Genomic DNA, 25,925 nt, shown 5'->3' on the forward strand with positions numbered 1-25,925 from the left:
TGTCAGTTCTTTGATGTTCAATGCACGATAAGCACAATCTACGCGGTTCAAACTTGATATACTCTAACATGGCAAAAGTGGCCCAACACGTTTTCTGGACGATTTAATTAATCGGACATAACTTTTGAACCCAAGCTAGTAAAGACACCAACTAAACGTCTTCCTTTAGCCAAGATATTACTAACTCTATTGCACATAACATTTATGCCGTAACTCTTTTAGTTTTTTCCTGAGAAGTCAAAATGCAATTGTACAAATTTTATTGTTACACCCTGTACAGGGAACATAACACAGCTGTAATCATGTCAATAGGTTCATATAGGTGCAAAAATTACACATTATTTTATTAAGTACAATATATTGATTACTTTTTATAAAAATGGATTAAGTAGTTGTGTAGATTAAAAAGGGTGAGGGTTAGGACTATGTTACACCCACCCCTTCAATTTTTCACAAGGTCATATCGTAAAACAGTGTCCATAAAAATGAACCAAAATTACACACAGAATTACTTTATTACTCTACTCTAAACACATTTCAATAACCTAGCAGTTGTCCAACTGACACAACAGCAAAATGCACTGACACGGAACAGCTTCCTGGACTACATTCACTGGCGAATAACTGGCACCCAGAAAGAAATCTGTGATAATGGGTATAAGATCCTTACGCAGGTGATTATTTCCAAAGAGTAAGTGGAATATTGTGGAACGGGGCTGCTTCTGCTTTTCAAACACATTCTTGAAGAAACAGGTCCTGTTCCACACTATCCAACTTACTCACAGATTTATTGTGTTCGGTGCCAATTATTGGGCTGTGAATGTGGTCCAGGAAGCTGTTCCATGTCAGTGATTTTTCTGTTGTGTCAGTTGGACAACTGTTTGGTTACTGACCAGTGTATATGGTAGAGTATTGAAGTAATCATGTGTGCAATTTTTTATGGACAGGATTTAAGACATGACCTTGTGAAAAATTATAAGGTTATTTTTGAGCCCAGTTTATATTCATGATGTTAGACAGGTAGCAGTACTCCATAGCTTGCTCCTATAGAAATTTGCTAAACATTGTGTTTAAAAGCTGGAAATAGGTTTAGATACATTGTATAGGGGTGTAGAAATGCAAAAATACCTGTGCCCAAAATCTAATGTCCTTTGTATGGTCACCAGGTTAGGTCAAAGGTAATAATGATGTAAAATGTTAAAGTTCGAATCATGCTGTCTGATACCTCAAACTCTTCCTCTCATCATAAGGAACAAAATAATCAATTGTCACAGTTCTGTACAATGCATAGTTTAGGGATTATGACGTCGAATAGATCAAAGGTCAACGATTACTGACAACTTAATCTACATATAGTAAACATGTCCACTTTGATGTGATTATCGTTAAGTGTTTAGGAGTGTTTATGGTTTTTGATTCAATATCTTAAAATTGGTTAATTATGTGTTTACCTCTGTAAACTGTGGTAAACACTACAGCGTTGAAAAAGTGTTACATCGACGTTTTAAATAATTGTTTAAAATCTAAACATATTTATTTGCAGTGATAATTGGCAATTGTTTAGCTTTTAGTATAATTTACCAGGCGACGGTAACTCGACTTGACAATTCACATCATGAAACATATATTGGACTAACCGCTAACTCGTTCAAAACACGCTTTAATTGCCATAAGAGTGACTTTAATAACAGTGACAAAAGGCATTCAACAACATTAACGAGTACATTTGGAAATTAAAGGATAAGAAAATACCTTATTCAACTGAATGGAAATTAATCAGTCGGGCTAAGGCCTATTCAACTACCAACAAACTATGCAGACTTTGTCTAGAGGAAAAATACTTCATCATATTTAAGCCTCATCTCTCCTCACTGAACAAAAGGAATGAGCTAATAAACACTTGTAGACACAGGAAGAAGCATCTCTTGATCAACTACAACTGATCAATATATCAAGTATTGACTGTCTTCATGAACTTGAACTGCTTATATTATGTTATGTAACCATTTTTGACCGTAAATGTATGCCAATTAAACTGTCTAAAGATCTAGCACTAGCTCCGCGCGTTTTACGCTCGGTGATCGCGCTTCGCGCTCGCCGTCGCCACTTCGCGGCGTGAGCATTCCGCGCTAGAAATAGAAATCAGTTTCCAGTGATAAGCATATTCTGACGAGTGTAGGTCGGCTTCGGCTGGCTTGCATGAAACAATATTGTAAATAATGCTTTAATAAATCACCAAGTCTATTTTAAATGTATTTGCAGTGATAGTTATTTCAAGTAAGAATACACGCACGTGCGTAACACACATGTGGAATGATAATCCAAGTAACCAGCTGTAACCCAGTCCCCGGAAGTTTCCCACTGCTTTCTATTGGATGTTTCTGGTTTTGCATAAGAAGCAGCCCGGCTAGCTCAGTCGGTAGAGCATGGGACTCTTAATCCCAGGGTCGTGGGTTCGAGCCCCACGTTGGGCGAATAATGTTTTTTTGCTACGCTTCCTAATCTGGTGTTTGCTTTGAGTGAAACACTGTAAGTTTCAAAATAGGTTTTATGTCATTTTGAAGATTCTATTTAAGGGATCGGATAGCAACGTTTGCAGAGTATTTTTTTTATGGTACATGAGAGCACATCAGACATATCGAATTGCATTCTGAATACGAGGAATGTCGTTCTGGTATCAAGTAATTTTGATGTTTTGAAATTCGCCATAGAAAACACATTTTTATCACCGGCAAATTATTAAAAATTTATATTTTTTATATTTTTTATATTTAACAGTCCTTGAAGTAAAATTTATAAATCTACTGTGATATGTACTTAAAGTGTACGTAACTGGGAGGAAAAGCAGACAATCAGTTGAAAATTTTGACCTTTTGTATTGAAGATACACATTTTTCCCAAATAGACCTAAACGAAGATTTAAAACAAAACAATTTGCTCATTTTAATCAAAATTTGAGCACTTTTCTATTCTAACCCCTTTGGAGTTCTATTTTAGCCTTCGACATTTTTTCTCATAACTCCACAACGATAATTCGTAGATATGTGAAACTATTATATTTTCTGAATAACGAGAGAAATTATTTGACATATGTTTGGAAAAGTTGGACACGTTTGTAATGTTAAAACATCTGTAAACAATTGACATTGGATATATCAAATTGACAATTTTACACCCTCGGAATCTGAGTTTCTACCACCCGTAGAGCAAATAATCCACAAACAAAAGCACTTTAACTGGTAAAACCAACCTATCTTGGTCTGCCACCGGACTATTATATGCCAGCTTCTGCCAGAGCCTTGTATAGTTGATAAACTCAAGCCTTCGGCTTTCCGTTGACAGTTCCCATACCTACTTTGGTCATCCACAACCCGTCATCACTACTTGAAATAGCCAACTACTGTAAATGCCTTAAAGTCTTGACACAAGAAAATTATTTTAATTGTGCCTGATCGTTCAATTCAAGAATTCGAATTATAGTTAATATCGCGAGGTCAATTTCCAGATCGTACAGCTTTTTTGCAATACATTCACACTTGGAATTAGAACCCGGGATTAGAACCCACATATCCATTGGTAAGACTTTACAATGGATTTGAATTGTTAATACCGGCATTCACCTTAAATTAGAAACCTCCATGGGATTTCCTTTTTAATAAAGCTCTGGATGGTATTCAGACAGGTACCCCACAGTTTATATGCATTATGCGCCCTCACGTTCCAACGCCAACAATAATCACAAGGCGCCTGAAAGAATATGACAGGCCCCATTCTTTAGAAAATGGTCATTGATTCTTTTAGTACATTTCAAGATATGGAGTGGGATGGGTGGGTGTGTGTGTGGGGGGGGTGTAATATGTGTAAGGTGGTGAGATAACTATGTTCCTTTCCTTTTGTTATCATTTTGTGTATATTTGTTCAAAGGGTTAACCTCAATTCAAATAAATTTAAAGGGCAAATGCAGGTATATCGTTCAAAGTCTCAGAGTCCACTTTCGATTGAGAAATTGCGGGGTTTTTTTAATTTCACCATTGGATGAAATAGAAATGATCTCTCCCATTCAGACAAAACCGGAATTTCACTAAATACAGGTTACTCTTCACTTGTCTGGTCATGCAATGAGTATGACTTTAAATCAAATCAATTTAATAAAGCAATTCGCTGATATGAGCGTCCCAATGGAAATATCATCGACTCTTCCGAAGTTTGTTAATTATTTTCATAATGTGCCATATGTTTACATACAACTTGAATCACAAGATTCCTCCTATTGGACCTCATTCTTATAGACAATATAATTTGCTTGAGGCAAAAATCAATCATTGTCTAAATGATCCAACTGTTCTTGTTGACATAGACAGTTTACTTGCAAGACCAGCCAAGGTGTGGTAACAGACAAGGTATGATTTAACAAGACAGAACATGAAAGTATTTGACAATAAACGCAAAGCTATTCAACGTACAGGAATGACCTACTTCGAAAGGCCCTCATACTACTTATTAAATCCGCCCAAAGAAGTAATAGCTATGGTAATTTAACGAGAATGTAATCGCTTCGGGTTGTTCTTGCTCACACAATTAAAAACATGGCAACAAATAGAATAGCCTACAAGGAAAAAATACACAACCTGATTTATTATTACAAATCACAACATAGCCTGGAACGCCAAAACCTTTCTTTCAGACAAAATGTCATATGTCAATTGATGATATCGAAATGCTATAGAAAAACATATTTTATGGGGAAAACTAGGACTGTGACATCTGGTTGTATGGAGGAGGTGATGTGAGTACAATCGCTTTGTTTTGTGGGATATTGCCTGAAGGAGGAGAGGGAGTGGAAAACAACAAAGTATTAGGCATGATTGTTTTCCCATTGTTCGTCTTTGCCATGTTTTCCTTCTCATGTTCTAATGCTAGCTGCCTTTTTACTTTTAATGTTTTTTCTTTTAATAAAAGCAAAAATGTTTGCAAAATGTCCTGTTATTAAATTTGTTAAAAGAACCATGTCTCTTATTTTGATTTGATCTGTCAAAAATGTGAAATTGTAAATGTTTTTGTTTCCATAGAAAATTAATTCCAAATGCTTTAAGTATTTTACCATTCGTTACTACTCTGACTACTCAGCTAATGGCACAGCTAGAATATCTTTAATATTAATATATCTTAAATTTTGAACAATATGATGTCAGAGAATACTGTTTCCCCTGCATTATTTTGGAACATCCTTCCCGATCTAAAATCTATGCCGATGAGTATTCAAAATAATACACACCACACAAAAGTATTGCAACATTGCTGATAAAGGAATAATTCCGCAAACTGTAAGTTGAAGATTGCTCCAATATCCTGCCGATAAGTAAGAGTAGGCTTATAAATGGGATGGAAGGTGTCACTGGTGGTGGCATCATGCGCGAATTGCAGTGCTGAGATACAATATTATTACACAGTTCTTGGGTTAAACTATTTTCAACACGACAGAACAACATTTCCTTTTGTTATCTTGTTAATGTATTTATTCAAAGGGTTAACCTCATTTCAAGATGATGTCTAGTGGAATATTGCCTAAGGAGGAGAGGGAGTGGAAAACAACAAAATATTATGCATGATTATTTTCCCACATATTGTTCGTTTTTTCCATGTTTTCCTTTTTATGTTCTTGATGCTAGCTAGCTGGGTTTTTTTAATGTTTTTTCTTTTAATAAAAGCAAAAAATGTTTGCCAAATTTCCTGTTATTGAATTTGTTAAAAAAACACATGTCTCTTATTTTTATTTGATCTTTCAAAAATGTCAAATTGTAAATGTTTTTGTTTCAATAGAAAATGAATTCCAAATGCTTTATGTATTTAACCATTCGCTACCATGACAACTCAGCTAATGACACAGCTAGAAACTCTTTAATAATAATATATTTTTAATTTTGAACAATGATATAACTGGTGTCAGAGTATACTCTTTTCCGCGCATTATTTTGGAATATCCTGCCCGATTATGAAGTAACCACGCGGTGACATTATTATTCCAATTAAAATCCACGAATTGCAAGACGTCTGCCATCTTTAACTGTTATTTTCCCCCAATCACCACTTCCTTGCAACGATCTTCCGTAACCATTTTTTCTGATACCTCTTGCAAAAACCATTTATACCATTTGGCTACCATCCTGAAGGACATTTTGCGGAATAAAGTAAAAATCAAACGGTCACGTCTTTCCGCCATTGTAAGCGACAGTGTTTAAAAAGTGTTACAAAGAAAAGTAAAAATAAAAATATGGAGTGTTTAAAACCGAACATTCTTATTTACAGTATACACTCGTGCCTAACACCCATGTGGAAATATAATCTAAGTAACCCAGCCTCAGGAAGTTTTTCACTGCTGTCTACCATTGTCTACTGGATACTCCTGGTTTTGCATTCTGTTAAGTATTTAAAACGATGGAAGGAAATAGCAGCCCGGCTAGCTCAGTCGGTAGAGCATGGGACTCTTAATCCCAGGGTCGTGGGTTCGAGCCCCACGTTGGGCGTTTATCTCTTTTTGCTCCTCTTCCAAATCCGGTGTTGTTCCAAGTTCTGTATACTTTTGAAGATTCTATTGATTTTTAAAAATTCCAAACTCGAGAACATTCGTGTATTCGTAGTCAAAGTGTTAATACCAGGGTCGTGAGTTCCAACCCTCCGTTGGGTGAATAAATCTTTTGCTCCTGTTCCAAATGAATCCGCTGTTTGGTTTGCGTGAAATACTGAACAGTACGACGGCAACTTCGTGACCTCTTTTGTTTGACAGAAAATTTATACGGGTTGGTAAACACGAGTTACGTAACAAAATGTTGAAATTTTAGCCGGCAAACACGTTTTATCAAAATAGCTCCAGAAATGGAAGACACGGGTCGTATATTGCTCCATTTATGTACCCTGACCACAGATAAGATATCAAACATTTGTGTAAAGCAACAAATAACTTGTAAAAGCTTGAACATGTCCAAAGTAGCTCGGAAAATGAGAAAAATTGCATGTCACGAATACAAAAATGTTCATATCATCAAGCAAGAAAAAGCGCCGGAATAAAAAATGGGTGTCATGTTATAGAATACCTAAAGTTAGCTTGCCTGAAAATTTTATGAATTTTGGTTGGGGTATATTCTTAGTCGTATATTGAACATGTTGAAATGTTTATCTTTGTGCGTGACAACTGTCACGCGATATATTGTACAGCTCAACTGATCGTACTTTTCCTACATTCGACCTTGCATGATTTTTGAGTTGACACAGTCATGAAAATAACTATAGATACTTGACAGACCATTAGTAGCCCAGTTCTGAACCTTTTCATTGATCATTCATAACAATAGGTATCTGATGGATCAGTGAAGATAAAAAGGATTATAATATATCCGTAACCTTGATATTATAGTACATCTCGAGGAAAAAGTGCAATGGACATGTTTTCATTTTATGTTTCAAATATCCCGCGCATGAAAATTGAGTATTTAACCCAAAATGGAAAATGGAACAATTTATTGGAAATCTGTTTAACAGATTTTTTGACATCTTTTTCTGCACTGATTTTTACACATTTTGGGGCAAAAAAGGAAAAATAAGCAAAAAAAAAAACAAAATCTGTTTAACAGCTTCATTCATCAAGTCATAACAAACGGCCTACATGCTTAATTTCTAATAAAATATTGAAATTGTGAAAAATATAGGTATTTATTGATTTTCATGTTTTTTCTTGCAAATATGCTAATAATATGCAAATTATGAAATTGCAAAATAAAGTTTCTACATAGCATACATCTTTCAAGTGTGATGTTCAAAGTGACAGACATCAAAAAGAGATTCGATGAAATGTAAAGGTGTAGTAACAATTTTGGCATGAAGGTCGAATGTAGGAAAAGTACGATCAGTTGAGCTGTACGGCCGATGTTTTTCCTGCAAAGAAACTTTCATTGCCAATAATGTCCATTGTTGGTTATTTACCTTGAAAATAATACTCCTAACGTTCAAACAATTTTAAAGTCAGCATAAAGGTTTGTGTTACATTATTTGGACGGTGTTAATTCATTCCAGAAATAGAATACACAAGTGAGCCATGAGGGGGAATAACATTGCTATTATTACCGTATCTATCAAATTACTGGTATGGCTAGCCTTAGTGGTAAATACCGGGGGTCAATATTTGGAAGTTCGATCTTGGTTCGAACCCCGCTAGCACCTCTCTTTGATTTTTTATTTGATTTTAACTCATTTTTTTAAATCCTAGTTTTCATATTTTTATTAAAGCCACAATATACGATTTCGGGCAAATTTGAAGTTTTGTTATTCCAAAAATTATAACAATATTTATAATATTAATAAATAACTGTCAGGAAGGTTTTCACATTACATTTGAAGCAGAAGTAGCGAGATAAAATTAAAGAAAACACCTAATATCTTGACCGCTTTAGTGTGGTGTTCTATGGGGGATTAAATAAGACATCAAAGTTAGTTGCTCTATCTAGAAAACGAACTTGGCTGATTCCAATTAGGTGTAATCATGGTAATCCGAGGTGTAAGTTGGACATTGTGAAAAAATGATAAATATGCCAAACTATTAGGTTTGAAATTCGTGCATCTCGTGATTTAATATACTATGCATAAAAGCTCATAAAATATGTTGTCGATAGGGGAGGGGTCTAGTCCAATTAAAAAATTGTGAAAATCTGTGTTGACGTTCTTTTATTTGATAAGCCTATATATAATCTTGAACTTTTAAATATTAACGTACTTAAGTTTGACATGCTTTATTTGAAATTATTTCATATTGAAAGCTACTGAACTTAAATGCAATTTTTAAAAAAGATATCAAATCGAATGTAGGATTAGGCCTAAATATGAAATACTTAGCAACAAAAAATAAATCATGAAAAAAGTGGGCCTTCAAGCTGACATTTTTATTAGGCCTATATTATTAAAGACAAAAGGGAGAGAAAAAAAGAAAGAAAAACGAACTGAAAAATTCTAAGAATAACATGGGAATCGAACTCTCAACCTTCCGCACTGCAGACCTTCGCTCTGTCCACTAAGCCATCGCATCTTGTTCTTGCATAGGGTATTAGCTATCTTATTTCTCGTTCAACATGTTCAAGTATCTCATTCAACAACAATCTTTTCAAAACTGCTTGTACTTCAGTTAAATGAGATGATACTACCTTCTTTGACGACTACAATATTTTGTTACACAATAGAGTATTTTGCATTGATAAAATATATAACAATATATGTTTTTAATTGCTATATTGATCAATATAACATGTATAATAGACAGCGCCGGCTGGGATTCATTTCGTGAAGCATCGTGACACTTGCAACGTGCGCTAACGACACGAGGACTCAAAGAACGCAACTTTTCAACCTACGACTAGGTTATTCCACCGCTCATTTTCGCTAAAAATTTAATACAAGCTCAGGTTAATTAATGTTTATCATAACAGAAAAGCATTAGACCGGCGTTTCCCCAAAGCTGTAGATATAACCATTTTAGTGATCGTGACATGCATTTTCTCTCATTTTTAGGCTACTTCGCGCACCAAAAGCATTCATTTTTTCCACAATAATTCAACTTTCACACGTTATTCTTTGCCGTATACTCCATACTGCAGTTACTGTCCGTTTTCCTATACACAATACACAGTGCTCTCACCATTGACGCGTGACCTGTACAAATGATGTATGTTGGGAGAATGGACACTTGCCTAGTTAACATCACTGTGTGAAAAATAACCAGCCAATATTTTATTTATTCTCCAAAACTTCTAGCAAATATATTTCTCTAACATGACCTAAAATTACAGCTAGGTTAGATGTTCAGAAATGGTCGCACTTTTGTAAAATATGAGTGAGGGCAAGGCATAGCTAGCCAACTCCCCGTGTTAATTGAATGGAGATTTGACCGAAAATATTGGTATCGGACCGCTCACTTCTGAAGGATGCCACAAAAACACGGTAAAAGCTACATTTAAATTATTCTAAATAGGTTCTAGAAAATAAAGTTTTGTAACATGTCCTAAATTTTTAGCTAATTTAGATGTTTGGAGAGGGTCGCACTTTTGTGTTTTAGGAAGGATATGTAAACGACAGATAACACCAAAAATATGAAGAAATTATTTCCAAACCGTGTTAAGTCAACAATCATTATGTTGCTCATTTTGAAGAATGCTGGTTAACAAAAAGCAGGTCTTTGTCTCATTTCGTGAACAAAAGTACACATACCATTGTTTCCTTTCGTTTCCTTTATAATCGGTTACCCAACTGAAGCTATAATACGCAAACTTTATTGCGATATCGCACATGAAAACAGTCACATGTGCACAGCCAGAGAAGATCCGATTTAATCAGTTGAGCTGTTTCAATGAGTGTTATCTTGGTTTAATAGCTTTTAATGGGATTAAGGTTACGGAGGGTGAAAATTCCACTCAACTTGTCTTTTGTTTTTTAATTTTTATTTATGAAGTATATGTATATATTAAACATCTCAGAGATGTAAATTGAAAAAATTGTATCAACAAAGTATTTTTGAAATTATGTTTGTGTATCAATATTTGCTCTAGATATCCCACAGCACTAATTCTTTTTTAAAGACAGTTCTTGTTTTAAGGGGACACTACACTAAATCCTTCCGCATTTGGTGTAACTCATGGAAGAAAGAGAAGGTTTGAGGGGCTATCATTTTTCTTTGGAAGGGGGAATCCCAAATATACATGGGGGCCCGTGGGTTAGATTTTAAAAGGTATGCCAACATTTCCTGTCATCCTCCCCTGGCCCTGCTCTCGGCCAGCCTAACTTTGCCAATGTGGAAACTTTAAATGGCCTAGATATTATGATGCAGATTTGAATGTTTCTGTAGTGTTTCCTAAGCCTTATAAAGATGCACTGTAAATGTTTGCCAAAAACTGCTCCCCCTCCCCATTCTACCCTCCCCAGGACTCATAATTATTATGCACCTAGTTACTTTATTGTATTTTCACATGTATTTCAATGGGACATTTATTTAGTGATGTGCCCCCTTATAGTGATTATTATTCCAGCGCATGAACTGGCAACCCTATCATTTTCATTTGATTGCTAAAATCACTGAAGCATATGCACAGTGGAGCATGAGTATTCAACCAGCACTATACTAGACAAAATCAATAAAATAAGTACTATCACCTTGGCCCTGGCAACATTAACTAGCATTGTAAACAAGTTAGCACATGGTTTGAACATGATATTGATAGTGTGGAAGTTTTGGCAGAAATTTGTCAATTTCTGCAAGTTTTGTGAAAATCAATTGATACTTCCCATGCAGTAAGGATTATCAGTAGTAATACAGGAGCACTGCACCTGGAATATTATGGGATTGTGAATTGATACTGTGAAATAGCAGAAAATGTGAGTACTTGAAACTAAATATTTTGGACCATTTGGCCTGATATGCTGAGATGAAATAAATTATTTTTAATGTTTCCCGTAGCTGATTCATAAAATTTTGATATGCATGTGTTAGCTGATACTTCAAAGAAATAATGTAGGGAATAATTGTGTCAATATATTGGCACACTAAATTAATATTGTTGTTGCAAAAAAGACGACATTTACCCCATCATTTTCATTGACATTCTGTGAACATGTAAGCTTACTGTTTTAAATCAGGAGGACCTATCGAAAGAATAAATAGGTACATTATTTCATTGGTTTGTTTGTAACACATATGCGAAATCGCAATGAAATCGGACCCTCTCCCCATATTTTCCTGGCCTCTTTCCCAAAAAACCTCATGCTCATGAAATTGAACACAAATTGAAACACTTACAAAGTACATTTGTGTATGAGCTATGACGTTAAAAGTATTACAATAATAATCATTAGAGTGTCAACTTTAAGATGAAGTATGATTTTTAGGCGTGCCATGTTTATTTTTTGAAAAACAAAATATTTTAGGTGGCTACGTGCAGCCAATTTGCCTACACAAAATGTCAAAATCCTGTATAACCTTAAGTCCTGCAAAGGTCGAGATGAATTCTACTGTAGACATGACTGCATCATGCATGTTTCATATCTTATCTATGGGCTCAATATGGAAATAAAGGGAGAAACGACTCGTGTATTCCATTTTTTTGATGTTTTCTGAAAAACCGTATTTGCAACCTGATTTTCAACATTGCGTTACGTAACAGCAGAGGTCACGCCGGTAAAAATTACCGGAAGTGAGCTAAGTTGCTGTCGTACTGTGAAGTTCGTAGTTTTGAAGATTCTATTGATTTTTTGCTTTTAACTGCTGTCTACTGGGTGGTCCTGGTTTTGCATTCTAATAAGTTAAGTATATAAAATGGTTGCACGTATAAGCAGCCCGGCTAGCTCAGTCGGTAGAGCATGGGACTCTTAATCCCAGGGTCGTGGGTTCGAGCCCCACGTTGGGCGAATAAATCTTTTGCTCCTCTTTCAAATCCGCTGTTTGGTTTGCGTGAAAAAGTTCTATATAATTTTGAAGAGTCTATTGATTCTTTTAATTTCAAACAAGAGAACATTCTAGTTTTACGTTGTCACTATTACATTCGCATGGACGGACATTTTTTTCCGGGCTCGCTAAGATTCTAGCGAGTAGATTTCTTGCAATATTTGGCTTATTTACCATCCAATTTATATCCTTCAATGTACCTGTATATCGGTAGCATATCAAGCGCGGTCAAAAAAAGTTTTTTGAGGTTTCTGATCGTCACAAAACATTTTTTTTAAAACACGACTTTCTCAGTTCTCCCAGCCATTTTGTTTACTCGTTGTTATCGACGTCACCAATTAGTCTCGACCACACTTGTGCAACGTGGCTGTATCGCAAACACGACTTGACGACAGAAACCGGCTGTAAATGAGGTGGGTCATCTCGTGACTTGCATTGTTTCACCACCGATCACGCTCGTCGGACGTAGGGGGGTCGACGGCTTGGAAATTATCTTTTAAGTATCAGAAATTCCAAGTTTAATTTACTTGGATACATTGAATAAGATAATTATGATTTGGAGATCAGATATGTGAGTACCAATTTCGTATAAATTGACTGCATTGCAAAAAAAATGGTTGAAAAGTTTGAGCTGCGCAAAACGTTAAGTGTGTAAATCCCATTGACACACAAAATGGCATAAGCCAGTCTCAGTGTACAAACGGCGTACACGAGACTGGCAAGCGAGTCTAGAACATTCGTGTATTCGTAGTCAAAGTCTTAATACCAGGGTCGTGGATTCCAGCCCTACGTTGGGTGAATTAATCTTTTGCTCCTCTTCCAAATCCACTGTTTGCGTGAAATACTGCAAGTTCATAGTTTTGAAGATTCTATTGATTTTTTTTTTTAAATTTCGAACATCTGGAAATATAATCCAAGTTACCCAGTCAGGGAAAGTTTTCCACTGCTGTCTACTGGATGGCCCTGTTTTTGCATTCTAATAAGTTAAGTATACAAAATGATTGCACGTATAAGCAGCCCGGCTAGCTCAGTCGGTAGAGCATGGGACTCTTAATCCCAGGGTCGTGGGTTCGAGCCCCACGTTGGGCGAATACATTTTTTTATTTGCTCTTATTCCAAATCCGCTGTTTGGTTTGTCATGTTTGTTCGAAAGCAAGAACATTTGTGAGCGGACACCACGAATTAGCCGTAAAGTCGGCCCCGCACAGTGTCAACACCCTATATTATAAATAAACTCCTCAACAAAAGTTTGGAAAGTTTTTTCAAGCATCTGTATCTCCAATTATTTGTGACATATTCATATCGTGTTGCATATCAGTGGATAGCTACAATACTCCCCTTTACAATGACACCCCATTTGAAACAATAACATTTTTCACGGCTAGAGTACATGCCTTGTGATTGTAGTGGGGTCTCAAAATGGATTTGCCAAATTGACCATTATTCTGTGCAGCAAGCTGCAATCCCATACTTCACAATCTGGGACCTAATGCAATCCTCCAAGATGACGCCGCTCGCCCCACATAGCCACGGTAGTCAACGACTACCTACAGAATATGGGAGTAGAGTCAAAATGGCCTGCCATCAGGCCAGACCGGGGGCCAGACCTCAACCCGATTGAACACTTGTGGGACCAGCTTGATCGTGCTGTGCGTGCCAAAGAAGCCCATAGGCAACCACATTGAATGACCTGCGACGAATCCTTGTGGAAGAATGGAATTCCATCCCCACAGTAACGTGTAACCAGGTCGGTGAGCAGCATGAGGAGAAGGTGCCTGACTATTGTGGCTGCCTGTGGTTTTTACACCCGCTATTGAGGTTAGTGGCTAGCTTTGTTTGAGCACAGAATAATGGTCAATTTGGCAAATTCATTTTGAGATCCCACTACATTCACAAGGCGTGTACTCAGCCGTGAAAAATGTTGTTGTTTCAAATGGGGTGTCATTGTAAAGGGGAGTATTGTAGCTATCCAGTGATATGCAACACGATATGAATATGTCTCAAATAATTGGAGATACAGATGCTTGAAAAAACTTTCCAAACTTTCGTTGAGGAGTTTATTTTCCATACAGCTCCATACTCCGTTGGTGAGCGACGGGCGATTGGTATTTCACCGAACGCAAGAAAAGGAGTTCTATCTGATTGGCTAGAAATCGATCGCTAGATCGCTCAGTGGTACAAACTCAAAATGTATTCAATTCTATTGAAATCAATATTCTATTATTGACACAGATAAAGAAAGTTTACATATGCATTGTGTTATAGACGTGTGATTGAATATTCTATATTCACCTGGATCTTAGTTGAATGGGCTAAACGTGTTCATTTATAAGAGCTTTTATATAATTGTAATTCTCAAAATTAAATATATCACAATTTTGACTTTCGATTCAAAATTGTTACGCATAAAATGCAGTAAAACATATCAAACAGCAAACAGCCATGGCCGCTAATTAGTGTGGAAACAAAACCTGGGTTTTACCTGAAAACAAATCGAAATAGCAACATCATATGGGGTACTAGAGCATGCGCAAATCGTAATAATGTGTAGAATAGAAACTCTGCGGTATCTCATTATGATTAGTCATATGGTGTAAATGGTATGCTTAGCCTGAGTCGCTCGGCCTATCTCGAACAAAATCGCCACGCGTAGCTGTTGAAAAACGAGAGGATTCGCCGTACTATCACGGCAATTTTTGACACGAAGATATAGGGATGATGACGCTGTGCCCCGGTCAATTTTGTTTTATTTCGTGTTTAGAAAATATAATATCATAAGCTTTAAAATGGTATATCATTTGACTTCAAAAGAATATCCAGAAGCGGGGTTATGGTTTGTTGAACTCTGTTCCTTCAACAACATTTTTCGGTTCTACGTGTGTCTCTTTTTCCACATTTCTGGTAATAAATATGAAACAGTTATAATTGGCGGTCATTTCAAATCATCCCAAAGTCAACGAGGTTCAGGAATGTCCTCTCATTGTTAATTGTTGGTTATACATACCTAGACAAAATACAATGCTTTGTTATCCACCACTTGAACAGGATTTAGCCAAAGCAAACAAAGACAAGAACTATTTAAAGATTCTATAGAAATAGGTAGAAGCTTATTATCCTCTTCAGCAATAGGATTATTGGTTGGTTTCAACAGTGTTTGATGAGATACTTGTCGCAACGAATTGAGATACCTATGAATACGACCTTCACGCACATTTTACACTGTAACTCAGAATACAATTTGCCGAGTTTACGGCTCATTCGTAGTGTCCAGTCACATTTGTGTAGTCGTAGTCAAAGTCTTAACAATTTACTGGTTTATATTTTTTATATTTTCATTGCCTTCATTATTTAAATGAAACTCCATCCGCAAATTAAAATAACTGATTGTCCTTTACAAAACTAGGTTGATCTGAGGTGAAATGATTGAAAACGTATATTAATTTGTCATTACAGTGAAAAAAAAAAAAAAAAAAGAAAGAAACATGGAATAATAATGACAAAAAATCCGGAGTGTGTGGTTTCAAATTGTTGTTTGCTTTTTTTTTTTTGCTTTTTTTTTTTTTTTTAAGAGGTATGATTGTAAATGTTAGCGATGATATTTCTCGATATGGCATGGAACTCTTAATTCCGGGGTCGTGGGTTCGAGTTGAGCGAATGAGTGTTTTCTTTCTTTCCCAAATCCCGAGTTTGGTTTGATTGAGAAGATTGGGGTGTGTTTTTTTTAATCTTCGTAGCGGCGAGTATGTACAATAATATAATTATGATGTGTTTACAATAATTTTACCTCAAACATGTCAAATCCACATAGTTTATAAAGAACAATTACTCATGTTTTTTTTTTCTTTTCCAAATCCCGTGTTTGGTTTGATCGAGAAGATCATTTTGAAGATTTTATTGATTTAACACCATTTTCGAACACGAGAACAATTCACAGTCAAAGCCGGGAGTCGAAGTTTGTAACCCTTTTCTGGTTTATCTATTTTAGATTAAGTGGAAATCCGCAGGCATAAGATTCATGAGGTTTGTAATTTGCAAAACATAATGACTGATTGTTCCTTACAAACGGCACATTATTCTACATATTCGCCGGTGCAGTTTTTGATTTGAAAAACGTACATTAATTTGTCTTTATAGTATATAACTCCATTAGTGGTATACATGGGCGGGACATACCTAAAAATAATGAGGGGAAAACAATATACTATGATATAGGTTATGTTAATGTTCTAATATATTATTATGAAAGATAATACTGGTTGTGTCATTAGCTGAGTATTCAGAGTAGCAATTACAGCAACTGGTAAAATACACGAAGCATGTGGAACTCATTCTGAGTGGAATTTAAGAAACATATCAATTTCAGCAGTTCTGAGTGATTAATCAAAATAAGAGACATGGATATTTACCCAAAAAATCAGAAATATGAAATTTGGATATCATTGTTTAAAGGGCAAAGGACTTAATAGAGTGTATGGTTTCAGTTATTTGGCATATGATTATAAATACTTGTTGTTATGGAACTCATTCTGAGTGGAATTTAAGAAACATATCAATTTCAGCAGTTCTGAGTGATTAATCAAAATAAGAGACATGGATATTTACCCAAAAAATCAGAAATATGAAATTTGGATATCATTGTTTAAAGGGCAAAGGACTTAATAGAGTGTATGGTTTCAGTTATTTGGCATATGATTATAAATACTTGTTGTTATGTTATGTTATGTTATGTTATGTTATGTTATGTTATGTTATGTTATGTTATGTTATATTATACTAACGTTGACATTTGTAGAAACAGAGCTAGAAAGAAAAAAAGAACTCGTAAAAGTGCGCATCTGGCATAGTAACAATCCGTTCTGTCCTGTTGAAAATAGTTCCTTTTCCCTAAAGCAGATATTTACCTTTATGGGATTAGTGATAGAGGATTTAATAGATGTCAGTAATGTGGTTTGAAACTTGGCGTGTAAATACACACGAGTATTAATGCTATAATGATGACTGGTGTAAGCACAGCCCATGTCACATAATATATCACAATGAGTTTGGTAGACTGCCGAATATCGATTCGTCTCTTGCATTCTCTTGAAACAGAAAAAATGGACCAGGCGGTACGGCACCCATACTTACCATGTCGCTTAACCACCGTTAAATAATTGATATACTGCATCCCATGTTCGCTGATTCAATATATCGAAGGCTTAGAGCCAGAAGCAGCTATATCCATTTGTTTTCTCAATTACGTGTTACTCATTTCGGCAACAAATTTACGGTTAATTATGCCCTCCATAATAAATGCAAGTGACTTTGGGGTATATGCATGGTCATTTGAACAGTTAGTTAGACGCAAGTGACCATGCATATACCCCAAAGTCACAATACATAGGGCAGAATGTATCCGTCCATTTGTTACCGAAATGAGTAACATGTAATTGAGAAAACAAATGGACATAGCTGTTTCTGGCTCTAAGCACTAGATATATATATAACATGAATTTAACAAAGAATCGCTATTCGGCAGTCTGCCAAACTCATAATACGAGGTTTTTGCCCTGTCCCTGCCTTCTTATTACTGTAACATCACTGTTTGCTTGAAACCATTAAATATATATAAAAGGTAATTTAAAATCTTAAAATATGATGGTCCGATTTCATGACATGCTGATAAGCATCATATGATGTCGCACTTGTTATTTGTCATTTTATGTTGTGACAAACTTGTCATTGATACGCGCCAAATAAACACAATATGAAATTATGACGTAGGAGTGGGATAAAAATAATTCTCCTTGATTGATTTCAAATAATATTAGACATCTTGTTAACTGAAATGTCTGTGTCAAGACAAATATCAAGCAAAGCTTTCCCCAAAAATTAATTTCATTCAACCCTCTGATATTTATTTTGCTGAATTCATCTGAAGCGCTTTCCGTCTTTTTGTCTCCGTATTTGTTTATTGTAACAGTTTGTTACATCGATCAACTGCTACCCTAATCTTTAAACAACACTTATATGAATATCGTTGTTTCGTCAGACTTGTAGAATAATTTAATAATCCCTTACTATGTATCTTCCCTGCTGTCACGTATCAGCGAGTGGTGTAAAAGTGTTGTAATACCCACAAGCAATATTATCAAGTGTTGGAATGAGTTTAATTGAAAATTCTGCTTATTACAATAATTATTTACTAAATATAATTATTGCTTATATAAATGCCCTGGGAAATATGCCCCCCCCCTCCCATTCAGAACAAGTGATCCAAAGGCCCAAAATGATATATGACGTGTACATACATATGTTTTCGGAAAAGGTTCAGATATCGCTTGAGTTAAAAACCTTGCAAAGCTACCTTACAAACAGAAATACATTACGTCACCAATTTCAAGCTAATTGTAATTTTAATAAACACTATGTCAATGCCCTTGCTTAAAATGAGTGAATTAGTATTATGACTTTGTGTTTTTAAATATCCATGTTTCATAAAGTTGCAAAACATATACCAACGCAGTATTATTAAATATTCATTACATAATCTGAAAAATTATGAATAAAGAATAAAGATTGTGACCTATTTATGAAATATCATGAATCACGAAAATGATACAAAAGTATGTCATATCCTGAATGTTGCTGAGATGTAGGTCGGCCAGGGGTCGACGCCCTCTTGCTTGCAGATATATTCTGTCAGGCACATATTTTTTTTATATTTTATTGAATTTTTCCTAAAAATCTTTGGGAACAATGATGTCTTCATTCGTTGTCAAAATACATCAAACTGAATCACAAAAGCAATTATACGTCACCAAATTATATACATCAATCAATCATTCCACAACGAAAAGATTGTTGCCACATCAAGTTGAGATATCTCTAGTTGTGGCACTCCCATCAAATTCTCTAAGTTGGGTATTGGTAAATACAATATCAATTTACTTATGCTTCCCAGTTTTAAAATAACTGAGTTCACAGTCGGTACTCGGGCAATCTCGATCTCAACTTAAGTCCCCATGATAACTCTCTCATTGTGTCTCAGCGGCCAATTATATATTAAATAATGAAGAAGGGGCGGCCTTTATGATTCACCCTAGCAGAGCGTAAGACAATGCGAGACACAAATTAATATATGCGAGGATCGGAAATAAACGATGCAAGCCCGATATATTAAATCCAAACACGTCATTTAAATATTAATATCTCGGGCTTCTTCATTATTTAAAATATTTTAAATGAATTGTACATGTTAATTAATTTGATATATCTAAATCAAATAATCTATACACTCGTAAAACAACGTGGTCAAATTTGACCACAATATAGGGGTAAGGTGCATTGTTAACTATACACTGCAAGAACTCCGGTGTTGAATATGCAACACCGAGCTGGTGTTGAAGCTTCTGGTGTTAATTTACGGGGTTAGATTGTTAGATTAACACCACGGTGGTGTTAATATAAAATCTTAAATGTGCACTGCATGGACTTTTTTGCAGATCTAAGTGATCTATTATTTGAGTGGAAACCAACAAAAACAACAAAAACAATTCACGCTCCCCGGGTCACGCTCATTGATTAAGATGTTAACAATGATTAAAGATGATAATTTCAACACCCGTACCAGTGTCACTTCTACACCAAAGAGTGTGGACCTCTCAGAACACCGCCGCAGTGTTAAATATGTTCAATCAACAGCAAATGGTGTTAAATTTACACCACAGTGGTGTTGAATATAAGAAATTCAGGCAAAAGGATCAAAGCAACACCCAGCGGTGTTGAATATGAAATTAACACCGGAAAAAGGATCAAATTAACACCAGGATACAGTGTCAAAATAACACTTCGTAGTGTCAAAATAACACTTAGCAGTGTTTCATTAACACCGAAAAGTGTGGACCTCTCAGAACACCACTCCGGTGTTAAAATCAACACCCTCGGTGTTACTTTTAACACCGACGTTTTTGCAGTGTACGTGGTCAATTTTGACAACGTTGTTTGAAGAGTGTAATATAATTAGATTAAGAATAAGTTATGAGTTATGAGTTGTATTACATCTAAGGTATAGGCCTATGTGTTACATTTGACATTTTTGAAAATGATATCACTATTAGTGTTTTAGCACAATTTCCTGCACATGTTTTGACTGGAGAACATCCGTAATGAATGAGCAGACGACACCAGATCTTCACAAACAATCATGAATATAAGCAAATATTACAAGAGGAGAAATTAATGTTTCTTTAATGTATCGTTTTCCACTAAGGAATCCGATCTCAGGTTCAAAAACTGAAAAATTACAGCTGAAATTGCGGCCAAAAAATGCATGATAAACACATAATTCGAGCATTGCATGATACACATAATTCGAGCTTTTAAAATGTATAAGGGTCTTTTAATAAAGTCTGCACAAAGAGTAATTCAGCTGTTATGAATACGCCTATAGATTCTGAACTAGTAATTGTTTTCACATTATTTTAACATAAAAAGAAGGATGATTTATTTACGTGCATTTTGATACCCAATTTGTCCAATTGTGTTCAATATTGACAATACAACAGTGTTTTGAAAGAAAAATACCCCAATTTAAAAGTTGCTGTTATTTGTATTGATTTGAAGTAAGCGCGAAGATAATGGCGGGCTTTACGTGTTGACAGTGCTTGTATTATAACCATTGATCGCTGTAAACTGCAACTTTTAAATTCGGGTATTTTTCTGTAAAAGCACTACTGTGTTATTAATATTGAACGACATTTGACGAATGGGGTATCAAAATGCGTGTAAATAAATCATCCTTCTCGTTATGTTGAAATATTGTGGAAACAATTATTAGTTCTAAATCTATAGGCGTATTTATAACAGCTGAGTTACTTTTTGTGCAGACTTTAGAAGCATTGCATTGAAGAGTATGTTTCACAGATGGATCTTCATGCCTCTACTACTTTAATAGTACTAGATCAAATTCAATCATTCTCGTGAACGCCTCAAGACATAAAAAGTATCATAATTATTATCATAAAGTTAGTATTAAAATTATAGATTTGATAACAACATGCAGCTTATATTTCACTATCATAGCCTAAATATTTGAATTTAGGTTAAAATAACATGTCCCATATCTCGACAAATGTGACATATCTTGTGTAATTGCGTTTTCTTAGCAACATAATTTTGTGCAATTTAAACTTCGTTATAATGCAGAAACCTTGCAAGATGCGTAATAAAATAATTCACTTACCGGTACGTACCAAAACAATGAAAGCGATATGCAGAAAATACCAGCACTTTTTAAATAGTGCACTACGGAAAATTGAACCCACTTTAACTTTAAGCAGAGAAGAAATACAATCTTTATACAGGCAGATTTTTTGCGAGATTGTATAGGTCTAAGTATGTTTTTTTGTATGTGGCAAGAAAGTTAACATTATATCATTTTTCAAGGAAGCGACGACCAACTTCCAAAACGATGAGCTTTATTTCGGTGAATAATTACTTTCATTGTATCGTTCTTTTTGGGTCTGGTGGATAGGAAAGTGTGTATAATAGAGTCCAGCTATTATTTATTACACCTTTGTAACATCTTTACAGATGGTAGGATTAAATAGGAGAAATAAATACCAAAACATGCATCATCACACACACCCCTACATAATATACAGGGACAGTACCAGTGTGGTATTGGATAAATTACATTGGGAGGGGATCAATTAGGGGTCCAAATTTTGAACAAAAAGAAGTGCAAATTTGAGGGGTTGCTGCTTCAGGGGTTAAGGCCACCCCTTCTCTAAAACAGTGGTTATGATTAGAACTAAATGTCAAGGATTTCATTTCAATTCAACCGCGCACGGGGAATGACCTATGCTTTTTTACATTTTCTTTTGATTTCCATGTATGATAATGTACGTGTTCCATAAATAACACATGTTGGTTAACACAATGTTTAAACCATTGTTGTAGAAACAGGGCTTGGTCGTTTGCGGGAAACCGTTTGTTCATGTGGTTTCCTCTTAGATCACTGTTGACGAAGATGTATAACATGTTGCAAGTGGCTCTTGCTGTAAGTAATCTGTGGGCAGTCTCTCAAACCTAAAGATCTAAAGAAACCCGACTGCATTACTTATGTGCCTATTTCCTATAATACCATAACGTCGTCCAATACCGACTCGCTGGATCTAACATCCAGGAAAAGACATCGAGTATCCCTAAATTAAGAATTCGCCAGAAATGATAGAGACAGACAGCCTGCCAACTCCTGGATAGAGAGTTGCAATATAAGAGAGAAAATCCACGTGTCTGAGCTTACGGTGTGGATGAGCTGAGCCAAAATCAAACATGTCTGGACCATGAAAGATATTGAGCGTGCGAATCAAGTTATTATACCTATATGCCTACAAACATCTCCCCTGTTCCTGGTTACCTGAAAGCGCATTTAGTTAGGCATGGAGAAATATTGCGATGAAAAGCTTTGATCCTCAGCTAATATAATACCCTCCATCACATCTTTGATTCTCCTTAGCTACCACACTAAGAGATTATAATGCCATCATTCCATCCTTGATCCTCAGCTACCACAGTAAGTGATTATAATACCCTTATTCACATCCTTGATCCTCAGATATCACACTAAGAGATTATAATATTCTCCTTCACATCCTTAATCCTCAGCTACCATACTAAGAGATTATTATAATACCCTCCTTCACATTATTGATTATCAGCTTCCACACTAAGAGATTATAAATACCCTCCTACACATCCTTGATACTCAGCTACCACACTAAGAGATTATAATGCCATCATTCACATCTTTCATCTTCAACTACCACACTAAGTGATTATAATACCCTTATTCACATCCTTGGTCCTCAGCTATTACACTAAGAGATAATACCCTCCTTCACATCCATAATCCTGAGCTACCACACTAAGAGATTATAATACCCCCATTCACATCCTTGATCCTCAGCTACCATACAAGAAGAGATTATAATACCCTCCTCCACATCCTTGATCGATCCTCAGCTATCACACTAGATTATAATACCCACATTCACATCCTTGATCTTCAGCTACCAAACTAAGATATTATAATACCCTCATTCATATCTTTGATCTTCAGCTACCTCATCCCTATTATATACCCTTCTTCACATCCTTGATTTTCAGCTACTACACTAAGTCTAAGAGATTATAATACCCTCAATCACATCCTTGATCTTCAGCTACCACACTAGGAGATTATACTATCCTCATTCACATCCTTGATCTTCAGCTACCACACTAAGAGATTATATACCCTCATTCGCACGCTTGATCTTTAGCTATTATCTTTATATTTGCAAATTTCAGTACAAAATCCCTAATTTTATAATTGTGTTAATTTCATTAAAGAACAGAGAAACAGGATTGTCAAAAGGCATGATAAGCTTTGTGTATAATATATTACAAGTGTAATGCATCATTTTGTATCTTATTATGATATTGATATGTTGTATTAGGCCTACCTTTGCTTTTGACTTGATTGTGATTTTTTATGATTTTGATGATAAAAAAATAAAAGCACAGGGCATCTCGGTGCCTAGTGAAATTGATAAAACCCCAATCCGAAACATACACCCCAATCCGAAACATGTGATGTAAACAATGTGCTATGAAGATAAATGTCGGAGAGCAGAAACTAGGCATGCTTTACCCAAAATATGATAGAGTCCGTGTTCTGTTGTTTTTCGAAATCACAGGGAAGGCTCGAGTACATAATGATAAGATGAGTGTTGCTGAACGTAACATGATGCAGTCATGGTCCATGGCAAAGGCGATTCGACCTTTGTGGCATTAAACCCAGTTAACAGGAAATTAATCCAGTAAATCGATTCAGTAAAGCAAATAAGCTCATGCATTCGATCACTAACGGCAACCAGCTTCGGTCGATTACCCCAGCTGCAGCGTGTGTAAACTCTAATTTGCATAGAGGCTGTACGTGAAATTATTGATTGGCTCCAAACAAAGGATTTGAAACGGAGAACGTAAACATGGCGCAGTGCAATCCATTCAATCAAATGTTGTCATCAACCTATTTGATCGCAGTGCATTGTTATGTGTGTGAGACGAACTATCGCGGTTGATTGCAATCAAACAAACGATGTCTTACGTATTACTTTGTTCCGTGATGAAAATCGTGATGTTTTATTTAATCACTCTCGAAAAATGTATTTCTTTTGTAGGTCTATTACTTTGTTTTGTGATGAAAATCGTGATGTTTTATTTCATCACGCTTTAAAACAAACGATTTCTCATGTATTACTTTGTTTCGTGATGACAATTTTGATGTTTTATTTCATCACTCACGAAAAATTGATTTCTTATGTATTACTTTGTTTCGGGATGAAAATCGTGATGTTTTATTTCATCATCACGCTCTAAAACAAACGATTTCTTATGCATTATATTTGTTTTGTGATGAAAATCGTGATGTTTTATTTCATCACGCTCTAAACAATAATTATAGTTACATGCATTTCAAGAAAAAATCTTATTAAAACGGTAGGCCCTATGTTGTTTAGAAAAATGTAGAAAGTGATGATGATGATGATGTCGATGATGATGATGATGATGATGATGATGATGATGATGATGATGTCTCCAAAAGTGTCCCGGTTTGTTTTTCTTGCCCTAAATCGTGCGTATCTTAATAAGGCACTTCAATAATCAATAATCAGTCCCGTGACGGCCTCCACTAACTAGCTACTAACTTGGGTTTATGGGCGCTGATATTTCATGTTCACTGTCACTTATTTATCAGAAAAGTGCGACCCTTTGTCAATCACCTACAGTACCCAATTTCGGCATACTATATAAGACACTCATCATGATGATTGCCAGAGAATAGTTAAGATGTAGCTTGTACCGTTTTTTTGTGGCATTCTTCAGAAGTGAGCAGTCCGATACCAATATTTTCGGTCAAATCTCCATTCAATTAACACGGGGAGTTGGCTAGCTATGCCTTGCCCTCACTCATATTTTACAAAAGTGCGACTATTTCTGAACATCTAACCTAGCTGTAATTTTAGGTCATGTTAGAGAAATATATTTGCTAGAAGTTTGGAGAATACCTAACATATTGGCTGGTTATTTTTCACACAGTGATGTTAACTAGGCAAGTGCCCATTTTTGCAACGTACATCATTTGTAGGGGTCACGCGTCAATGGTGAGAGCACTGTGTATTGTGTATAGGAAAACGGACAGTAACTGCAGTATGATAGAGTAAATTCATACTGTAATACTAGAAAATAATGACAATTGGAGTGGTTATAATTAGACCTAAATGTCAAGGATTTCATTTCAATTCAACCGTGCACGGTGAATGCCTTATGCTTTTTACATTTTCTTTTGATTTCCATGTATGATTAAATAACACATGTTGGTTCACCCCATGTTTAAACCATCGTAATGTAGAAACAGAGCTTC

The 25,925-nt window shown here is 35.6% G+C and overlaps 4 non-coding genes across 4 annotated transcripts; all 4 read left to right on the top strand.

Annotated features, from left to right (window-relative positions):
• The first annotated feature begins 2,401 nt into the window (after nt 1-2,401).
• Nucleotides 2,402-2,474, top strand: Trnak-cuu (transfer RNA lysine (anticodon CUU)). The gene has a single exon. It is a non-coding gene; the product is annotated as a tRNA-Lys (tRNA).
• Nucleotides 2,475-6,451: 3,977 nt separating this feature from the next.
• On the top strand, nt 6,452-6,524 carry Trnak-cuu (transfer RNA lysine (anticodon CUU)). The gene has a single exon. It is a non-coding gene; the product is annotated as a tRNA-Lys (tRNA).
• A 5,841-nt stretch (nt 6,525-12,365) lies between these two features.
• Trnak-cuu (transfer RNA lysine (anticodon CUU)) lies at nt 12,366-12,438 on the top strand. The gene has a single exon. It is a non-coding gene; the product is annotated as a tRNA-Lys (tRNA).
• A 1,053-nt stretch (nt 12,439-13,491) lies between these two features.
• On the top strand, nt 13,492-13,564 carry Trnak-cuu (transfer RNA lysine (anticodon CUU)). Its single transcript has one exon. It is a non-coding gene; the product is annotated as a tRNA-Lys (tRNA).
• Nucleotides 13,565-25,925: the final 12,361 nt, after the last annotated feature.

This window comes from Amphiura filiformis, chromosome 5, assembly GCF_039555335.1.
Source record: "Amphiura filiformis chromosome 5, Afil_fr2py, whole genome shotgun sequence".
Classification (NCBI taxonomy): domain Eukaryota; kingdom Metazoa; phylum Echinodermata; class Ophiuroidea; order Amphilepidida; family Amphiuridae; genus Amphiura; species Amphiura filiformis.